General features: G+C 37.2%; 1 long non-coding RNA gene and 1 other non-coding gene across 2 annotated transcripts; one reads left to right on the forward strand and one right to left on the reverse strand.

The window, feature by feature from the left end:
* Positions 1-568: 568 nt before the first annotated feature.
* On the reverse strand, positions 569-3,721 carry LOC145595495 (uncharacterized). Its single transcript, XR_014102964.1, has 3 exons — positions 3,443-3,721; positions 2,288-2,451; positions 569-791 (listed from the first exon to the last, which is right to left on the reverse strand). It is a non-coding gene; the product is annotated as an uncharacterized LOC145595495 (long non-coding RNA).
* Positions 3,722-12,575: 8,854 nt separating this feature from the next.
* LOC145596302 (small nucleolar RNA R71) lies at positions 12,576-12,682 on the forward strand. The gene has a single exon (XR_014103151.1). It is a non-coding gene; the product is annotated as a small nucleolar RNA R71 (small nucleolar RNA).
* The last annotated feature ends 3,195 nt before the right edge of the window (positions 12,683-15,877 follow it).

The raw sequence follows: 15,877 nt of genomic DNA on the forward strand, positions 1-15,877 counted from the left end.
AGGTGCCGACACTAGTGGAAAAAAGGCCATCCGTAACGGGCAAAAAGGGATCATCCGTAACGGGCAGCGTCCGTTACGGATGGTCATTGTTATTCGTAACGGGCATTGTCCGTTACGAACAACACATTATTCGTAACGGACATTTCAAATGTCCGTTACGAATAACCCCTTATTCGTAACTTACATTTGAAATGTCCGTTACGAATAATGGGTTATTCGTAACTGACATTTCAAATGTCCGTTACGAATAATGGGTTATTCGTAACGGACATTTCAAGTGCCCGTTACGAATAAGGCCTTTTTTGTATTCAAACGCCCGTTACGAATAAATGAATATTCGTAACTAAAATTTGAAATGTCCGTTATGAATAAAGTTTTATAGTATATAATTAAAAACTTATTTGTAACGGGCATTTTCTCTTGCCCGTTACATATAATCATTAGATTAAATTTTTTTGATTAAATTTCGGCAGCATGTATTTATATATAATTAGTATATATTAATTAATACCTGTTATAATAAACCCGTTCCTGTAAATAAACAGTTATATCGAACAATCTTTTGTAAAAATTAATACGACGTAATATAAAAATTGAAGTAGTAAAACATTACAAATAAAAACTTGCATAAATTTATCCAACACATACAACAACACTAATAATATTACTTTGTTCTACCTAAGCTAATAATTATGCATTCAATAAATATTTACTTCTAAAGTATTGCGCCCACTGTTCTCGAACCACATTCAACTCGTCAACATCATACGGGCTGTCCTTGGACAAAAATCCTATTGAAAAAAAAATTAACATATGAATGAGGTTACAAAACAAAAACAATCTATACTAAAAAAAATCATTAGAATAAATGTGATGGTCCAAATTATAGAAATAAAACTCAAAATATAGAAATAAAACACATAACATCCTAAATTAACATATATTTTGATTTTTATGAATTGAAATCAATGAAAAGTGAACATTTACTTCCTTTTAGGAGTGTATAGAGCCAAAAAAGGCTTCAAAATTGCCTAAGGGACTTCTATCTTTCCCATCTTTCATGTATTTGTTCAAATTAACACAATATAACACATAACATCCTTAATTAACATATATTTTGGTTCCATGAATTGAAATCAATGAAAAGTGACCATTTACTCACTTTTGAGAGCGTATAGAGCCAAAAAGGCTTTAAAATTGCCTAAGGGACAGAAAGGTGCCTGTTACGAAATAAGTATTTATTTGTAACAGACACCTTACTTGCCCGATCAACAGAACTTCATAAAAGCAAGACTAAATTATAACCAACTTCAATCTCATATTAACATTGATGAGTCTGTCAATCTTTGACAATTTGTAAATTATAACTAACGTAATCTAATTGCTTAAATATAATTACCATGTGTCCAAATACCACTTTCAAAGATAAATAACATGAGTATATGTAAATGTACAGTTTATATCAACATAGTGTTCAAATGATCAAGCATTCATTCATTTTACCCACTAGATACATACCAAATCAGCAGTGGGAAAATTAAATATAAAGGGGGAAAAAAAAGGTGATTCTAAAACTCCTAAATACAGCCTTAATTAACATATATTTCTGAACAAGAAGCTGAACCACTCAGTCCACCAAAAATCCTCTTCATCAAGAAAAAGGGTAACACGCATGCAAGGCATCAAGGGAATTGACTTTGGTAATACTATCCCTATCTTAAGCTTTCTACTAATGTGTTAAGTAGAAGCAAGAGGTAGATGGTGCATATAAACAATTATGTAGGTCAAATTTAGCCAAGCCCATTAAAGTATTAAACAACTCAGGAAATGAGCAATAAACAGAAAAGGCCTGAAATGAACTGATCAGTACTAAAATTTCAAAATCGAAACTGATCGCAACTGATCAAAACTGAAATTTTAGAACTAATCAGAACTGATCGAAACTGAAATTTCAGAACTTATCGAAATTGAAATTTCAGAACTGATCAGAACTAAAATTTCAGAACAGATAAGAACTGATCAAAACTGATCAGAACTGATCGGAACTGAAATTTCAGAGCTGATCAGAATTGATCGGAACTGATCAAGACTGATCGGAACTGATGAGGACTGATCAGAAAAGTTCTCAAATTTAGCGAAGCCCATTAAACAATGCAGGAAATGAGCAATAAACAGAAAAGGCCTAATCAGAACTAATCAACTCAAAAGTAATAAAATAAAATATGCTTGGTTACTTAGAACAACACTTACAATAGTTATTAGCCATTTTCTGTAAGATCATACTCACCAGTGTAGTTGATACAACTCCACACACGAGAGTTCTAGGTGACTGAGAGAATCCTTTAAGCTTTGACAACACTTTCGCGTCCTAATCTCCATGGTAATGCAGTAAACTTAGTTGCAACTACAACATCCATCTTTGGATCCTTCTATTTCCGCTCCTTAATAAATCTATCAAAGAACTTATTTTCATGAAATATCAAGATAGCAGACCAGAATCAACAGCTCTACATTTCAGACTTCAGAGTTCAGATGAGCTAAATGCAAACAAAGTAAAATCATCAACTTATCTCAACTGCAATGACATTAAAGCTATACATATTACAATCCACTATTATCAAATCATCTATGGGACAATAAAGAGTTGATTATAATAAAACAGCCAAATATACTCAAAAAAAAAAAAAAAAAAAAATTGAAGCACATAATTATGCTAAAAGCAACACCATGCATGTTAACCAAATAATGTTGTAAGGTATATGAATCACTTATGAGTGCTCGAAACAAGATATGTTGATGGCAATTAGAACGCATTGTCAAAAAGTCACAAACAAAATCTAGAAACCAGAATGCACATGTAATAATAATGCCTTAATCATGTTAAAGTTTACATCGAACCCATTGTAATATTGTGGTTTTCGGGGATTTGATGAGTCACCCGGAACCCAGCTCGATTTTTAAGCAATAACCCATTCCACTACTCAAACCCTTAATTTCACAAGCTGCAAAACAACAACTCAAATCTACTTAATTTTATTTTTCCACAAAATCCAACATAACACTTTTGACATTTTAATCTGTCACATTCAACCAAAAACAAAGAATATATGATATTAACTATAACGCCTTGTATCCGTCACACTGCTTCTTGTTTTATCAAATCAACCAATTGAACACCAAATTAATCAATTCAACATTGAAACAATTAATAAAACAACGAACAAATCAAATGAACATCAAATTACGAATTTAAAAAACAAGGATTCGATGAATTTTAGGCTTACATGTTGAATTTATACAGGCAAAGGAAAAGTATAACACAAATTATACGAAATCAAATATTGAATTCAATTTCTTAACTGCAATTAAAGAAGATAAATTGCATTGAATTGAAACAAATTGGATTGAAAATTTAAATTAAGAAGGTGAGGAGATAGAATACCTGGGTTCACAACTTTAAGTTACGTATGCTTCAACTGGAGAATTGTCGTTGCTGATGTAGGGTTTCAGAGAAAAATAAGTATGTATTCGTATCCAGTTCCATTCACTTGATTTGGTAACGCATCGACAACCCTAAGAAGGGGAACAAGAAGATGCAAAGCGGGTTTATAAATAAATAAACAGAGAAAAAACGGAGCTTGAGCTGATAACCGAGCTGCTTCAATGGAGTTGCGGGAGTGAGGACGGAGGACGACGGCCCCATTGGAGAGAGAAAGGGGAAATAATATTTTGAGAGAGAGAGAGAGTGAGAAAGGGAAATTAAAAGTTAGGGTTTACTTTGAAACCTATTCGTAACGGGCAAGACTTGTTGGTTACGACGAGTTGGTTATTCATAACGGGCAACACTTGTTGGTTACGACTAGTTGGTTATTCGTAACGGGCAAGACTTGTTGGTTACGACTAGTTGGTTAATCGTAACGGACATTGAATTTTCCCGTTACAAATAGTGTAGTTGTAACGGAAAATCATATGCCCGTTACAAATAGCTTGTTACAAATAAGATTTTTTCCACTAGTGCGATTGATAATTTCGGGCCATTTTCTGATTTATTAAAATTGGGCTAAATTAAGAAAATAAATAAAAGAAATAAACAAAAGGTTTGGGCTAAAAATAAATAATCAATCAATCAATCAATCAATCAAAGCCTTAATCCCAAAAGTGGGGTCGGCTAACATGAACCAAATTTGATTATTCCGTGTAGTCATCAACATAAATCTTTCTCCTCCATCCCTTACGATCCAAAACTTCATCCTCACGTAAATCCATGCACTTCATATCCTTCCTCACTCCTTCCAACCAAGTCATCTTTGGTCTCCCTCTTCCTCGTTTAATCCCTCCATGGTCCCACTCTTCCACTCTTCGCACCGGTGCACCCTCGGGTCTCCGTCTTACATGTCCAAACCAACGCAGACGATTTTCCCTTAATTTATCTACAATGCCCGCCACACCTACTTTCTTGCGAATAACCTCATTTCTGATTCTATCTCTTAAAGTGTTTCCACACATCCACCTTAACATGCGCATTTCCGTAACCTCCATCTTTTTAATATGCTCTTTCTTAGAAGCCCAACATTCTGTACCATAGAGCAACACTGGTCTTATGGCAGTCCTGTAGAATTTTCCCTTCAACTTTAAGGGAATGCTGCGGTCGCATAGCACTCCCGTGGCCGCTCTCCATTTAAGCCACCCTGACTTAATCCTGTGGGTCACGTCTTGATCAATGTCACCATTCTTCTGGATGATCGACCCTAGGTACTTAAAACATTCACTCATGGTCAAATCCTTTCCATCCAAACTCACCACTTCATTGCTTGTCCCCCTCTGAGTGCCAAAACGACATACCAAATATTCAGTCTTACTCCGACTTAGCTTAAACCCTCTAGATTCCAACCTTTGCCTCCATTGCTCCAACTTGACATTAACCCCATCCTTAGTCTCATCCACCAAAACGATATCATCTGCGAACAGCATACACCATGGAACCTCATCTTGAATTGGTCTAGTTAATTCGTCTAGAACCGTTGCTAAAAATAAATAATAAAACAATAAAATGAAAAAAGGGTTTTGGGCTGAAATTAAAACTATGCTTTTACCAAACACCAAGACTGATCCATGGACTATTCAGAAATACAAATTTAATTAAATATGATTTTTAAGCACTCTCGGGATAAATACTGAACCCGACCAATAATAGCGGTGAAAGGTTGTTCATCATCGGGTTTGGTTTTGGGGAGACATTTTTAGGTGTCTACAGTATGGCTTCAATTCAATTTTATATAAGCTCGTCTTATTTCATTTTGTTTCCCAACTGGATAATCCCATATCGATGGGCGTAAACCTGGGTCACGTTCTAGAGTAGAGATATCTACATTGTCTAGTTCAATTCTCTCCTCTCTCCCTATAGATGAACCTTCTTTTGCGAGAGTAGTTGTATCTTCATTGGTTGGGGTTGTATCATTCTCCGGTGATTTCCTCTTAAAAAAAGAGGTAATTGATTTTTGTTTGTTCATAGTTAATCTGAAATTTATGATTATCACAACTCACAAATCATATAAATTCATAAACAAATAAATATGAATTTCAGTTTAATATTTCATTAAAAATACACAAAACAACACTACATGTTTCATAATTGATAGTAAAAAAAATTTCAAAATTTTTAGAATCAGAAATTGCAAATATCAATATATTAAAAAAAAAAAAAAAAAAAAAAAAAAAAAAAAAAGAGGCAACACAATATAATTAAAGCTCTTAAATTTTACCTATGGAGTCTTGATATAATTAGTGCCAAATTATTACTCGTAGTCTCGGACTCTTGGTAGTATTGCTCTTCTTCCCAAATCCCAATAGCAAAATTGATTATAGTAATTTGCAAGTCTAATAGTAGCTAGTAGTCTAGTACCTAGGGTTTATATTAAAAAAAAAAATAAGAAATATACTACTAGCAATAGGAATCTAGGAGGTAGGTATGTTAGTAGGCTTTGTCAATTACATTGAATTACGGAAAGCAACAAATTTGTAGTAAACTTTTGCCCAACTTGCATTTCACGTAGTAGGCTATTTATATTTCTAAAACTCACCCCAATACTCACCTTATGAAACCAATTTTTGTTTGGGTTGGTAAGGGGGGCCAGACCTATGATGGCCCCCCATGAATGTCCGCCATTGGTGACCTGGTTGCCGTCTACCCTCAACCACCCCAACTCCTCAAGGTACCTAGAAGTAATGTAGGTATCAGCTCCCATGTTGGTCATGCGGTAGGGTTCGTTCTCTACAAAATCGGCTTTCTTGAAGGTTATCCTAGTGATAAGGCCACCAAGATGGATGGAGGTAGTGACAGTGTTGCTAGCCGTGGCATGTCTGCTAAGGTGGTGGATTATATATCTAGCTATGTTCAATTTCTCGAACCCAAACATATAATGGCCAATTACAGCAAGTTCATTGGTCTGACAGTTGTGGGGTTCGTTCCTACCTAGAAAACAGACACCGGCAAATCTTTGCCACATTTTGGGGACAGGATGGTGGATCGGTTTAACACTAGCATGTTGTGCATTTACATTATCAATACCAGTCAAAGCAAAATACACATCTTCCATTTTAAATTCGACATGCCATTGTCGATCCAAATCATGTTCTAACTCAAATAATTTACAAAATTCCACAAAAGATAAGGTGATATTTCTATTATTAAGCCTAAAAATTAATTTCGGACCACTTTTATGATTTTGTACAATTAAAGAAGACAAGAATTCACAAGTTAATTCACGGTATGTAGAATAATGCATGTCAACAAATTTTCGCATACCAATATCATTCAAAAATCTCCTAACAAAACCATAAATTCCTAGAGCTTCTAAAGTAGGACGGTGTAACCACCGTGAGGGCATTACCTCGCGTCCGTAAAGCACCTCTAGCTTTTCTTTTTGCTCTTGGGTGGTGATTCTAATCGTCGGCCACTGCGGGAGTTGTAGAGTCGAGTCGTATTGTTGAGATGAACTGCTTGAACTACCTCCGAGCAAGTTCCTATCCCTTTTTGCCGCCATTGGAGTAGTGGGTCGAAATTGAAATTTGTGGGAAATGAAAAAAAATTTAGTGTAGAAATGTAGAGGATGAAGAGAGGAGAAGAAATATGTAAAAATTTTAGGATTTGGGTAAGAAATAGAGGAGAAATCTTAGAGAGAAGTTAGAGAATTTGAGTTTTTAGAGAGATGAATTAATGGAGGAAAGATAAGAAAGTAAGGAAGAAGAAAGGAGAAAGGGGGAAGGAAGAAGAAAAGACGGGTGAAGGGGGTCATATGATCACGCCCGGTCGGGCGGGAGGTTGCCCGATCTGGCGATCTAACATGCCCATCCAATTTCTTCTCGCGCTCGGTCGGGCGCCTCCCTCGCCCGATCGGGCGATCTTCATCTACTCGACAATTATTTCTCGCGCCCAGTCGGGCGATTTTTCATCAAATTTGAAGCCAACTCTCGCGCCCGATCGGGCGCTCCTCCGCCCGGTCGGGCGAATTCCAACATTTTTTCAACCTAACTCTCGCGCCCGATCGGGCGACACACCGGCCGACCGGGCCCGAAAGCAAAATGGACGACGTATTTTTTTCTTCAAGTTTTGACTAACTCTTTCCTTCTAATCTGTACCAAAAACTCAAAAAACTCATTAAATTCCCTCCTCTCTCCTCTCATAAGAAAAAGTAGAAAAATAAAAAATAAAAAATAAAAACAAGGAAAATACGGGTTGCCTCCCGCAAAGCGCTGGTTTATCTAGGTCCCGCACGACCCTCTTACCATAGTGTTTTCAAGGTGTACTGGAACTAGTTAGGTGTTGTAATTCAACTGCACTAATTGTAGCCCCTTCATGATATAGCTTGAGTCTTTGACCATTGACCTTGAACTCATTACCATTCTCATCAATCAACTCTACAGAATCGAACTTGTTGGCCCTTTTTACAGTGAAAGGACCAGACCACCTTGACTTTAACTTTCCTGGGAAAAGTTTAAGTCTAGAATTGAAAAATAACACCTTGTCACCCTCTTTGAATTATCTTGGAAGGATCATCTTGTCATGTCATCTCTTAGTCTTCTCCTTGTAGACGCGCGCACTATCATAGGCCATCAACCTAAACTCATCAAGTTGGTTAAGTTGTAGAAGCCTCTTTTCTCCTGCTAGCTTAGCATCCAAATTGAGCTCCTTAATAGCCCAGTATGCCTTGTACTCTAATTCCACCGGAAGATGACATGCTTTACCGTACACAAGTCTATAGGGAGTGGTACCTATTGGGGTCTTAAAGGCGGTTTTGTATGCCCAAAGGGTGTCATCCAACTTATCACTCCAATCTTTCCTAGATTTTGCTACCACCTTCTCTAAGATGACCTTAATCTCACGATTAGAAACTTCCACTTGGCCACTAGTTTGGGGATGGTAGGCTAAACTTGTCCTATGGTAAACACCATACTTCTTTAGGAGAGTATCTAACTTACGCTCATGAAAGTGGGATCCTCCATCACTAATTATGGCTCTAGGTACTCCAAATCTAGGAAAAATGGTTTTCTTAAAAAGTCTATGGACCACCTTGGCATCATTGGTAGGAATGGCAATGGCCTCAACCCACTTGGATACATAATCTACGACGACTAGTATATAGCGGTTCCCCCTAGAATAAGGGAACGGTCCCATGTAATCAACACCCCAAACATCAAAAATTTTAACTTCTAAAATCCCAATTTGAGGCATCTCATGCCGCCGCGAGATGTTGTCAGTCCTCTGGCAAGAGTCACAAGCCTGCACAAAAATGTTAGCATCCTTGAACATGGTGGGCCAGTAGAATCCTGACTCATTTATCTTGGCCACCGTTTTGGAGGGACCATGATGTCCTCCATAAGGTGAAGTGTGACAGCTAGTAAGAATACCATGTATCTCCCATTCGGAAACACACCTGCGAAATAATCCATCTGCACACTCACGAAACAAAAAAGGATCATTCCGTAAATAATGTTTAACATCAGAAAGGAATTTCTTTTTTTGTTGGTAGGACAAGTCAGGAGGTAGAGTACCACCCACTAAATAATTAGCAAAATCAGCATACCAAGGGTGTTGCTCTACAACTGCATACAGGTTGTCATCAGGGAATGAATCATCTATAGGAAGTAAATCCTTACCCTCATCATACCTGATTCGTGAGAAGTGATCTGCCACTACGTTCTCTGCACCTTTTTGTCTTTTATCTCAATGTTGAAATCTTGGAGCAAGAGAACCCATCGGAGTAGCCTAGGATTTAATTTGGCTTTGGCTATCAAGTACTTTAAAGCTGCATGGTCAGTAAAAACAATAACTTTAGAACCAACTAGATATGATCTAAATTTTTCTAAAGCATATATAACAGCAAGAAACTCCTTCACCGTGGTGGCATAATTGACTTGATCCTCATCCAAAGTTTTACTTGCATAGTAAATAGCATGTAAAACTTTGTGCTTCCTTTGTCCAAGCACGGCTCCTAAAGCAAAATCACTCGCATCACACATGATTTCGAATGGAAGATTCCAATCGGGAGCACATATGATGGGTGCTGATATTAAAGCCTGCTTAATTCTGTTGAAAGCCTCAAGACACTTGTCAGTAAAAACAAAAGGGGCATCCTTAAGTAAAAGGTGAGTCAGTGGTTTAGCAATTTTAGAAAAGTCTTTGATAAAACGGCGATAAAACCCCGCATGACCCAAGAAACTCCTAACTCCCTTAACATTAACTGGGGGAGGTAATTGCTCAATCACTGAAATCTTAGCCTTGTCTACCTGTATACCCTTATCAGATACAATGTGACCAAGAACTACTCCCTCTGTCACCATAAAGTGACATTTCTCCCAATTTAAAACCAAGTTGCATTCTTCACATCTTTTCAGGATATTAGCTAGATTAATTAGACATGCATCAAATGAAGAACCATAAAAACTAAAATCATCCATAAAGACTTCCATGATAGACTCTATGAAATCAGAAAATATGCTCATCATGCAACGTTGAAAAGTAGTAGGTGCATTACATAAACCAAAAGGCATTCTACGATATGCAAAAGTGCCATAGGGGCATGTAAATGTAGTCTTTTCCTGATCCTCAGGGTGCATCGGAATTTGGAAAAATCTCGAATACCCATCCAAATAGCAAAAAACTTATGGTTAGCTAACCTCTCAAGCATTTGATCAATAAAAGGGAAAAGGAAGTGGTCCTTTTTGGTGGTAACATTTAATCTACGATAGTCAATGCACATACGCCACCCTGTAACAGTTCTAGTAGGAATTAATTCATTTTTATCATTATTTATAACAGTCATCCCACCCTTCTTAGGAACCACCTGTACAGGACTTACCCATTTAGAGTCAGAAATAGGATATATAACACCAGCATAAAGTAATTTCATAACCTTTTTCTTGACTACTTCTTGCATATTAGGATTCAACCTCCTCTGGGGTTGAATACAGGGCTTGTAGTTGTCCTCTAAGTGTATCCTGTGCATACAAAAATTAGGGCTTATACCCTTGAGATCATCAATACTGTACCCTATTGCCCTTTTGTGGGTTCTGAAAACCTCTAGAAGTTGGGAAGTTTATGGGTCATCAAGTGCAGTACTAATGATCACAGGGTGCATTTCCTGCTCATCAAGAAAAACATATTTTAAATGAGAAGGGAGAGGTTTTAGTTCAGGTTTCTTCACCTCTGCAGGTTTTGATTCCTGAACTAATTTTACTACCTTCTTATTCTCGTTAGGATTGAGCTCTCCTATGGAAAGAGCTTTTTCGATGACATCCACCTCTTTACTCCAGATACTCGCATCACCTGTAGACAAATTTCCACAAAGTATTTCTTCCAAGGGATCCCTTGCAAGAATCTATGTCAAGCTATCTTCACAAATATCATCCATTATATCAATGACATCAATTAAACAACAATTTTCCTCTAACATAGGACCTTTCAAAACTTTCCCTAAATTAAATGTAATATTATCATCACCAACAGATAGGGTTAGTTTACCATTTTTAACATCAATAATGGCTCCTGCAGTATGTGTATCCTCGGCCATGTCTAAAACAACAAAATCAACAGGGATGAAAAATTTACCAACTCTAACAGGGACGTCCTCTAAAATACCTAAGGGATATTTAACAGAACGATCTGCCATTTACAAAGTGATGTTAGTAATTTTTAATTCACCCATATTCAATTTAGAACAAATAGACGATGGCATGACTCTAACAGAAGCACCCAAATCACACAATGCTTTATCTATGAAGACATTACCAATATGACAAGGGATAGAGAAACTACCAGGATCCTTTAATTTAGGAGGAGATTTATTTTGTAATAATGCACTACATTCCTCAGTAAAAGCTACAGTTTCTACTTCATTAAAGGCCCTCTTCCTAGTCAATATATCTTTCATAAATTTAGCATATGCAGGAACCTGTGTAATAAGTTCTGTGAAAGGAACCGTTACCTGAAAATTCTTAACAACCTCTAGAAACTTACCAAACTGCTTATCCAACTTAGTTTTTAATTGGCGATTTGGGAATGGCAATTTGATAACTGGTGGTGCTTCCCTACTCTTCTCCAGGGGTGCATCCTTCCCTGAGGTTGTACCCTGCAATGAATTATCAGAAATATTAGTATTACCCTGGAGCCCTGTAGGGGCATTTTGTACAACGGAATCAGGATTAGCAATATCAATTAAATCAGGTTCATCCTCTTTGGGCATTGGGGGCCCATCGTAGTGTGAACCACTCCGTAGGGTAATTGCATTCGCATGTTCCGTAGGTTGAATTCCCTGCGCTGGTAGGGCTCCCTGCTGGCGAGTTTGTAGGGTAGAGGACACTTGGGCAATTTGTGTGTCCATAACTTTATTATGGGCTATAATTGAGTCAATTTGTTGGTCTCTACTCTCCATATGCTTTTGCATACTAGTAAGCATCGTTCTAATTTCTGACAAAGCAGGGTCAGAAGATGTAGTAGGGGTTTGTGATGGGGGTTTCTAGTTAGCATGAGGGTGGTAATATTTTTGCTGTGGAGGGGGTTCTTGTTGTGGTTGTTGTGGAGGTGGAGGATTTTGAACACTGGTGCTACGATAAGATAAATAAGGATGGTTTCGGTAGCCAGGATTGTAGGTGTTGGAGTATGGGTTATTTTTCTTATAGGTTTGGAAAACATTAACTTGCTCCATTGAACTCCTGCAATCTTGCTCATAATGTCCTACACTTCCACAATTTTCACAAAAAGCATCATTAGCATTGTTAGAAACAGAAAAAACATTAGCAACAGAATTAGGAATAGTAGTACTAAGGTTATCTAATTTCTGGCAAATAGAAGACAGTTGAGCTTGCAAAAGGGATACTGAATCGACATGATGTTTGCCCTTATTTGCATAGCTCTGGAATTCCCATATTGGGAATTGTGTATCTCCATATCTTCAATAACCTGACCTGCATCATAAACATTAAGATTCATAAATCTACCGCTAGCTGTAGAGTCTAAAATTGTCCTAGATGCATTCCATAATCCAATGTAAAAGGCTTGAATCAACTGCCACTTTGCCAAGTTATGGTGGGGACACTCCCTCTGCGGATCCTTGAACCTCTCCCAAGCCTCATATAATGCTTCATCTGGCTCCTGGGCAAAATTTTGAATGGCACTTCTCAGTAAAGTTGTTTTCTCTGCAGGGTAATATTTGTTATAAAAATTCAAAGCAAGAGTCTCCCAATTAGTAATACCAAGTGCAGTTCTATTCAAACCATTAAACCACAATTTAGCTTTTCCACATAAAGAAAAAGGAAAAAGAATCTCCCTGATTTGGTCCTGCGTGACCCCATTCTGCCTAATAGTGTTGCAATATTGACAGAAATCTGCAATGTGAAGATTAGGATCTTCACCCTTAGCTCCACTGAATTGCTTTCTTTCTATCATCGTTATGAACTGGGGCTTGATCTCGAACAGGACTCCCTCGAGATCTGGTCTAGGGGAAAGATGCGGAAAATCCGTCAAGGATGGTTGCGAATAATCGCTGAGCTTCTTTGGTGTAGTCATCTCTAATTCTGAATCAGAAGGGTCCTCTGAATCACTAGAATTAGATGGTGAATTTCTAGGAATATTGTTACTTCCAGAACCTGCCAGGATTTGCCTATAAAAATTCTTCTGTCTTTGGAAAGAGCGCTCGATCTCAGGATCGAAAATGATCTGGAACACCTGGGCATAAACAAAGAACTAAAAAGACAAATATGAGAACTACCTCAAAGAACTAATGTCCTTTGAGGCAAAAGAAAAATAATCTAGACTACAAAAACAATTAGAAATAAAAATAAAACCGTGTCCCCGGCAACGGCGCCAAATTTTGACAGGCTAAAGTCGTATCACCTAATAAAAAATAATTACCTAAATCCACTAGCTTATGCAGATAGGGAAGTAGGATCGAATCCACAGGGAAATAAGTCTTTCTACTCCTAATTAATTATTATAGTCTAAATTATCAAAGTAACCAATATTTTTATGATTAAGATCTATGCTACAAAGAATATGAGTAAGGAGAATAAATAGAAAAGAAATCAATAATAATAAAGCCTAGGGTATAGGTTCACTAATAAACAATATTCCAGGGTAAAACATAATAATCAATCATCAATGCATTAATTAATCAGATCATAATGGGCTTTCGCTACGTATTACAATCACAGAGTTAATTTACCGGTATTAAATCTCATCTCTCGAATCTCGACCTAACCATTTATAAATTAATCTGCCTATTGAAACTAAGCCTAAACATTAATTCTCATCTCTCGAATCTCGAATCAATATTGCTAAACTCATACAACTAAACCTGGCCAAATCTAATTGCATAGCATTTAAACAATCAATAGGAAATCAATTAAGCATTAACAATTAACAATCATAAATTACCCCTTCATATTATTTATTAGATCCCCATAAACCCTAGTAAGAGAACTACTCAGACATGATCAAAGTTAAACAAATCAAAGAAATTAAACAAGACATAAGGAATTGGAGGAATAAAAATACTGAGATTAATAAAAGAGAAATCGTACCGCATTGACGGAATTACAATGGAGTTTAGGAACAAGAGAAAACAAAAGTCTAGAGAGAGAAAGTCTAAGTAGAGAGAGAAGAAAATAATAATAGAGTGTAGAGAAGTGTCTAAACTTGCCTAATAAAATTACATTAATACTAAGCAAGAATTATACGCTAAACAAAACTGATGAAAAGAAAACAACTTGCTCGCTCAATACTCGCGCCCGGTCGGGCAAGAGGCCGCCCGTCCGGGCCCGCCTTTCTGCTGCTGAAGACCTTCTCGCGCCCGGCCGGGCGCGTGCTCCGGGCACTGCTATTCTTGAGTGGTGACTCGCCCCGCCCGGCCGGGCGCGCCTTCGGGTGGAGCTATGCGGATCCGGGCAAAGCTCTTGGGCTAAGCTATGCACCTCGATTGGGCCTCTCATCTTCGGCCCAATCGAGTTTTCTTCCTTGGGTCTTCGAACTTGGCCCAAATGCCTCGGGATTTCCAATACCGAGCCCTTAATCACCGATTCGCTTCTTCCAACCGTTCTTAGGCTATCATGAGTGGTCGTGGCCTTCCAACGCTCGTAGTCGCTCCTCGAAAATCCGGGAAAAAGCCCCAAAAATGCAATTTCCTACAAAACTACAAAAACACTGGAATAACCAATTAGTAATAAAAGTGGCTCGAAAGAGCCAAAAACACTACTAATTACGACCAAGGGACGGGGGTAAATCTCTATATAAAATGAACATATCAGAGACTTAAAAATTTTCGCCAAAATGGGATTTTTGGTCAGATTTTTGGCATAAATCACAGCCCTTAAAGCGTGAAAACATTTCCAGAACGCCTTTTCTACCCAAAACTCAATATTTATGGGCGAAAGTCTGGGTTCGGGGCCAAGATCGCATAAAAACCATGGAATATAATATCGGCCGACATGATGCGTTGCTGCTGTATTGTAACGGAATTCAAAGCTACCGTTACGATATGTAGCGATTTGTTACGGAGTGTTAGAAAATAACGTGACATACACCGCGACAAACCAATTTTAACCGCGATAAGCGATTTTAAACTGCGACATCCGTATCTTGAACGAATCGTTCGCATTCACAATTTCAAAAAGTTCAATGAGTATTTATGGATTTTTCTTATAACTTTTTCAGAGCTAATATTCCCCGCGTTTCCCGCAAAGAGTCTAATTTTTGTTGTAAATTTTCACAGATAAAAGAAGAGGAGGAAAGCAATTGAAATCCACAAGTTCGCAACAGCCTTTCAGTTCCACACTTATGTGGAGGAAAAAAAACAACAACAAAAGCAAGAAAAACTTACCGTTTTCAGATCTAAGAAAAGTAGAGTCGGGGATAGAACATTGTCGTCGGCTGACGAACTCACCATTCCACCGATTACTTAGCTTCAACCTTGACTCTTGAGGTTGAAGATAAGATTTAAGTAATTTTTAAGAGAGAGAAAAGTAGTTTGAGTTGAGTAGGAAATTAGGAATTTGACAATGATAGAGTGTTACTTGGGAGTTGGGAGTAGTTTGGGATTCTTGGGAGTTGGGAGTAATACGAGTAGCTGTAAAGCATTACTCATTACTCAAAGTCTCAAGCGGTCAAAGTGTCAAACCGAACCTTTACTGTAAGTTCTAGATGTTTATATTTTTTTTTAATTTGTAATTAAATTTTTAGATAAGAATTAAGATTGTTGTATTATATAATTATTATATGTAATAAAAAAAAGGTGTTTGACAATTATATGTAGAATTGAGGACTTGTATCTTTTAAAAAATTGTTTAGGAAATTTTGTTATGTTTTATGTTAATATTTTTTTATTAT

Source organism: Chenopodium album, chromosome 19 (genome assembly GCF_948465745.1).
Source record: "Chenopodium album chromosome 19, dcCheAlbu1.1, whole genome shotgun sequence".
In the NCBI taxonomy this organism is placed as follows: Eukaryota; Viridiplantae; Streptophyta; class Magnoliopsida; order Caryophyllales; family Amaranthaceae; genus Chenopodium; species Chenopodium album.